The sequence below is a fragment of the Ylistrum balloti genome, unplaced genomic scaffold (genome assembly GCF_031769215.1).
Source record: "Ylistrum balloti isolate Yb309-2 unplaced genomic scaffold, AGI_CSIRO_Ybal_v1 Utg370602, whole genome shotgun sequence".
Taxonomy (NCBI): domain Eukaryota; kingdom Metazoa; phylum Mollusca; class Bivalvia; order Pectinida; family Pectinidae; genus Ylistrum; species Ylistrum balloti.
In genome coordinates this window covers 533979-540510 of record NW_026782372.1, presented here as the reverse complement: position 1 = coordinate 540510, position 6532 = coordinate 533979, and the positions used below count along the sequence as shown (strand labels likewise).

The window sequence follows — 6532 nt, the reverse complement described above, 5'->3', positions numbered from 1 at the left end:
GGCTGAGACATTTTGGACTTCCTCTCTAGAACCACTGGGTGGATCATGTTCAAACTTGGTACAGATGTTTTAAACACGGTCCTGCACAAGTGTTGTTACATTTTCGCAACATTTTAAAATCCCCAGATTATTGACATATATTCCTCAGATGGCCGTTAAGGCCCCTTGGGCCTCTTGTTCTAATACCATTCATCTAGCAGCATGCGATGTGCCTTGTGCATCCGTAAACAATTTAACACTTTTGATTTCTTCTCAAAAACCCCTGATCCAATTTCAATGAGATTTTGCAGAAACCTTCACTGGCCTAAAATGAACCGCAATGGTGAATTATACAGTCCTCATCTCCCAGGGGCTTGAGGGGGGGGGGGGGGGGTCAAATTGGCTCAGATATAAAAAATCATCTTCTCAAGACTCCGATATGGTAGAATGAAATACTCTTCATGAATGGAAACATCTTAAAGTTCTTTATCAAAATTGTGAATTTCATGGCCCCAGGATCCACATATCCCCTTAGGGAGGGACTGAAGTTTACAATACTTAATATAGGAAAACTAGATTTTTGAGCATGACTTGTTTAATTTCCATTGGAAATACTTCAGACTTGCTTAGAATTATGAATGAAAAATGACGGTGTGATGGTATGCCCATTTGGATCCTGGCTGACCCCCAGGGGCCTGAGGGGAGGGGTCAAAAGGAGTAAAATTGACTCAGATTTCAAAAATCTTCTTCTGAAGACCCAGATATGGTAGAATCAAATACTCTTCATGAATGGAAATATCTTCAGGTGCTTTACCAAAATTGTGAATTCCATGGATTCAGGGTATCCACATATCCCCATGTGGAGAAGTAAACTTTTCTGTAGTTTCTATTTCCATTGGAAGTATTTCAAATGTTGGTAGAATTTTGAGTGAAAGGTGACTGCTTGATGGTATATCCATTTTTAATCCTGACTGTCCCTCGGGGACTGATGGATGGGGCCTAAAAGGAGTCAAATTGACTTACATTTAAAAAGTCTTCTTCTAAACACCCAGATATGGTGGAATCAAATGTTCTTCAGGAATGGAAGCATCTTAAGGTGCTTTAATTACCAAAATCATCGGTATATGTTGACAGTTTTGATGGAATGCATGTATTGACACTGTCTATATTCAGTGTCACAATTTCTGTTTCATGACACTTGATAACTATCCTTTCACCTCTATATTCAATATACTTATTTCAGGTGACTGCAAGGCCACAAGGCCTCTTGTTATTTCACGTCAGAATGAGATACAATAGAACCAAACAATAAATTGAACGGCATCATACAGCTGTTTTGTCCATGTAGGACTTGTCATTGATGTCAGGATCATAACCAGTAGGCCACCTCAAGGAATAATCCAAATGGATTGCATTCTTAATGGCATAAATAAATAGATATGAACAGATAAGATTTTTGAAGCATGACAGACACATGAGTGTATACATTTAACGTATATTTTATTTTTTTACGTTTCAGATTCATCCTGTTTGCAGCTGTAATCAGGTCTGGTTTTGGTATGTATAACTAACATCGTCCGGCAATATTATTATAACCATTGTAACTAAATTGTATATAAAAAAAACACATTTTCATTTGCTGGTCCTTTTTGTTTTCGCCTAAAAACATAAAAAAAAATGTTGTCATCTTTTAAAGTCGCTGAAGAAATGTTGAAAAACATGGCAATCTGTGATTGAATTATATGGATTAACTTTCAGTAATTTTCATTTATTGATCTAAATCTAAAAAACAATAATAAGAAGTAGAGTTTACTAGTGGCATTTGCTACTAGAAATGCCACTAGTTTTTAGTATACTCTATTTTTGTGTTATGACTCAATATCTAAAAATGTTAAAAGGAAATCCTAGTATGAAATTTGTCACAAAATTGGTGAGGTTGTTTTGTACAAGAAGAAAGCCATTATGTGCTTTACATGTTATCAAATCTTAATTTGTTTGGGAATATGTTCTCTATGCTGCTATATGCTTATCTGAACATCATGCTTGATTTCATTCGAATAGTGGCAAAGTTCAAAATACGCACCTATACAATGTACTTTACTTTGTTCTAAAGTTGTCAGATAGATGGAAATTTCAGAATTAATTGAATTATGGGGCTAGTGTGTCTCTCCTATTTTTATTTCTTTCAATTACATTTGAGTTTCCTCAGTCAGTCTTTAGGCCCCTAGCGTCACTGACGAGTCCTAGAAGGATGAAACAGTTGTATGATGTACAATCACTGACGAGTCCTAGAAGGATGAAACAGCTGTGTGATGTAGCATCACTGACGAGTCCTAGAAGGATGAAACAGCTGTGTGATGTAGCATCACTGATGAGTCCTAGAAGGATGAAACAGTTGTATGATGTACAATCACTGACGAGTCCTAGAAGGATGAAACAGTTGTATGATGTACAATCACTGACGAGTCCTAGAAGGATGAAACAGTTGTGTGATGTAGCATCACTGACGAGTCCTAGAAGGATGAAACAGTTGTATGATGTACAATCACTGACGAGTCCTAGAAGGATGAAACAGTTGTATGATGTACAATCACTGACGAGTCCTAGAAGGATGAAACAGTTGTATGATGTACAATCACTGACGAGTCCTAGAAGGATGAAACAGTTGTGTGATGTAGCATCACTGACGAGTCCTAGAAGGATGAAACAGTTGTGTGATGTACAATCACTGACGAGTCCTAGAAGGATGAAACAGTTGTATGATGTACAATCACTGACGAGTCCTAGAAGGATGAAACAGTTGTGTGATGTAGCATCACTGACGAGTCCTAGAAGGATGAAACAGTTGTATGATGTACAATCACTGACGAGTCCTAGAAGGATGAAACAGTTGTGTGATGTACAATCACTGACGAGTCCTAGAAGGATGAAACAGTTGTGTGATGTAGCATCACTGACGAGTCCTAGAAGGATGAAACAGCTCTATGATGCAGTTTTATTCCTTCTTTGGCTCTACAGTATCAGACTCGAAATTTATACCAAGAGAAAGATAAGTGTGCTTTAGATCTCCTGAGGTGTAGTTATCATATACACATATTAATACTAAAATATTTCAGTTACTGGACTACTTTCAGCAAGGAAACAGGCACAAGAGCCCACTAAGGAGTTGTTGATACCAAATGCCAGTGATGTAGAAAAGGCACCTTCTGATGTAGAAAAGGCAATGAAAACTGGTAACAGTCAATTCACCTGTGGTAAGTGTCCTTTTATAAAATTCCGTTGGTTTTATGTGATAGATATCTTAATTTTACGCGTAATATTTAGAACTCAGCTTCTTTGGGGTGGAGTAGGGGGAGTGGGGGATTTCCCCACCATACCTGTTCTTCTTGGTTGTTTTACAATGTACAACATAAATGAACTGATAAATTACAAAGGCTGTTTAGTGACTTATACAAAGCCTGTTTCTATTTCTTTATAATTTATTTTCATTAGTAACAAGCAGCTTCATTGGTTGTATTTTTATGTTATCGGCTCACAACATCAAAAAAGGAACTACGCTCAGTTAAACCGGAAGTCTGTAATGTACACTGACCAAAGGGAGATAAGAAGAGTAGCCCTTAATACCTTCTTACTCTTTACTAAATTATTTTTTTCTATCATTTAAAATCAACTTATAAGGGTAAACAGATTTTTTGTGACGTTATTGAGTCATTACTGAGTACACTCCAGATTTTTGTGTTATGGCTCAAGAACGTGAAAATGTTACAGTTAACCTTTACATAATGGAACAAGTAGTTAGATATTCTGCTTCTGCTGTCTAAAAAGGTTCTTTGAGTAAATGGTCTGTTTTGTTCATTTTTGTGTTCATCTCGTCAAATTTATTTTGAATTAGTATTTTGTAAATATCTTGGTATTTCCTATTGTTATTGTATATCGCTATTCATTTTCGGCATAAATGCCATATCATGTCAGAGGATAGTATGTACTGAGGAACCTTCGCAAACACGTGAAGTGAATATTTATTTTATGCAATATTTATGATATGGATGAGAACAAATGTTGTATCATAATTGATACATTTTTGCAAGGGCCAATGCTTATTTTGTTTGATAATTTAAAAACTTATAAGTGTACACTAATGATAAAACAAATATTTGGACATGGAAAAGCTCTAGAGATCATAACAGAATTGTAATATGCCAATTATGTCATATTTTATCAGTTCGAACTGAAGGTGAAAACCCAGAAACGGACAACAATGAGGAAGGTAAAAATCATTTCTATCTTTTAATGCATAAATGTTAATACATAATTATCTGTGTACAAACATTCACCTGATTATTCAGAAAAAATCAATTTCTATCTTATAATGCATAAATGTTAATACATAATTATCTGTGTACAAACATTCACCTGATTGTTCAGAAAAAAACCAATTTCTATAAAATGTTCTCTATTGTTTTACATGGAAATGTGACATGTTGTACAAAATTCATATTTTCTATCCATTTCAAGCTTTTGTTTTACGTTTTACTTCGTTTCTCATCAGATATATATCAAGCATACAGTTTTCATTGCAATGATATATAATTATATAAATTTGTTTCATTTTTTTTTGTTTTAATTTCAGTTCGATTCTTTTCACACTTTTGTTCAAACGTCTAAAGCTTTTAAATTGTAACATGAAAAGATAATATGCGTAAATGACAAAATCAGATGCTGGAGGAAAAGGATGCTTTGTTTATATGTCAGGATTATTTTTCTTTGTTTTTCAGTCATCTGACCTATAGTTGTTTTGTGTAAACATTTTAAAAACCCTACTTCTCTTTAAAACTTTAATTCAGCATTTTGATTTGACCCCTAGGGGTCAAGGGACGGGGCCCCAAAAGGGGGCCCTTGGTGGATTTCATCAAACTTTGGCCTGATTCATCAGTTAGGTGGGCAATTATTTTTTCGGTTTAGAAATTTGATTTGACCTCTATGGACTTAGGGACTGGGCCCCAAAAGGGCAAATGAGACAATATTTTGCTTCAAAACGCTTCTCTTCCTTAATGCATTGATGATTTCGACCAAACTTGATCTGAAATATCATTTGGAGTAGGAAATCATTTCTTAAATTCAGAAATGTGATCTGACTCATAGGGACCTGGCAGTGGGCAGAGTCCCAAATAGGAAAGTGGAGAGTGGGGAATAATTTCTTAAATTCAGAAAGTTGATTGACCCCTAGTTAATTGGAATGACCTTGATGCGATTGAAAGGTCACAGGGATTAAATGTGTTAATATCTTTGAATGACTTCTTCTCAATAACCAAAAGGCCAAGTATGATGATATGAGGCATGTAAGCATGCTAGGATGTAGGCTACCAACTTTCTTAATATGAATGACTTCTCAATAATCCAAAGGCCCAAAGTGCTGATATTGGACCAACTTTCAAGGTCAAAAGGGTCAAACATGTCGAAAAGTAACATATGAAGTAATTGCAATTATGTAGTGCAGATGTAAAGCATATGATTTCAAGTTCACAGAAAATGTCTTGATGAGCCAACAATGTCTTCTGTGTAAACTGTAGTTTAGTTGAGAAATTTATCTTTAGGTCTGTTTTGTCTCTTTTCATATACAAGTCTTTGTAGTCAGACCGTTTAGGACCATGGGCTTCTTGTATAATACAGGTACACATTTTTCAGGGAGAATGTTAGCAGTACGTCACGAAACCGCTCAGAAAGAATGTTGGGAACCATCCAGTTCAGTGTCCGAGGACTCGCATTTGAACTATTTCTCTATAGACAAATAGTGGAAGTTTATCTTAAATCCTTATTGTTAGTCCACCATCTATTCAAATAGATGGTGGGTTATTCAAATCGCCCTGCGTCCGTGGTCCGTAGTCCGTCCGTCTGTCCGTCCGTCCGTAAACAATTCTTGTTACCGCTATTTCTGGAAAAGTACTGGATGGATCTTTCTCAAATTTCATATGCATGTTCCCCTTGGTCCCTAGTTGTGCATTGTACCTTTTTTGAACTGATTTGCATTCAAGATGGCCGACAGGTGGCCATCTTGGATTTTGGAAGTAAAAGTTTGTTATCGCTATTTCTGGAAAAGTACTGGATGGATCTTTCTCAAATTTCATATGCAGTTTCCCCTTAGTCCCTAGTTGTGCATTGTACCTTTTTTGGACTGCATTGTACCCATATTGGATTTTGAATGTAAAAGTTTGTTACTGCTATTTCTTGGAAAGTACTTGATGGATCTTTCTCAAATTTCATATGCAGATTCCCCTTGGTCCCTAGTTGTGCATTGTACCTTTTTTGGATTTTGATGATTTTGATTTTGGATGTAAAAGTTTGATACCGCTATTTCTTGGAAAGTACAGAATGGATCTTTCTCAAATTTCATATGCAGGTTCCCCTTGGTCTCTAGTTGTGCATTGTACCTTTTTTGGACTGATTCGAATTCAAGATGGCCGACAGGTGGCCATCTTGGATTTTGGATGTAAAAGTTTGATACCGCTATTTCTTGGAAAGTACTGGATGGATCTTTCTCAAATTTCATATGCAG

The 6532-nt window shown here is 36.0% G+C and overlaps 1 long non-coding RNA gene across 1 annotated transcript; it reads left to right on the top strand.

The window, feature by feature from the left end:
* Window positions 1-1497: 1497 nt before the first annotated feature.
* On the top strand, window positions 1498-6128 carry LOC132556921 (uncharacterized). Its single transcript, XR_009554486.1, has 4 exons — window positions 1498-1536; window positions 3114-3233; window positions 4202-4246; window positions 5665-6128. It is a non-coding gene; the product is annotated as an uncharacterized LOC132556921 (long non-coding RNA).
* The last annotated feature ends 404 nt before the right edge of the window (window positions 6129-6532 follow it).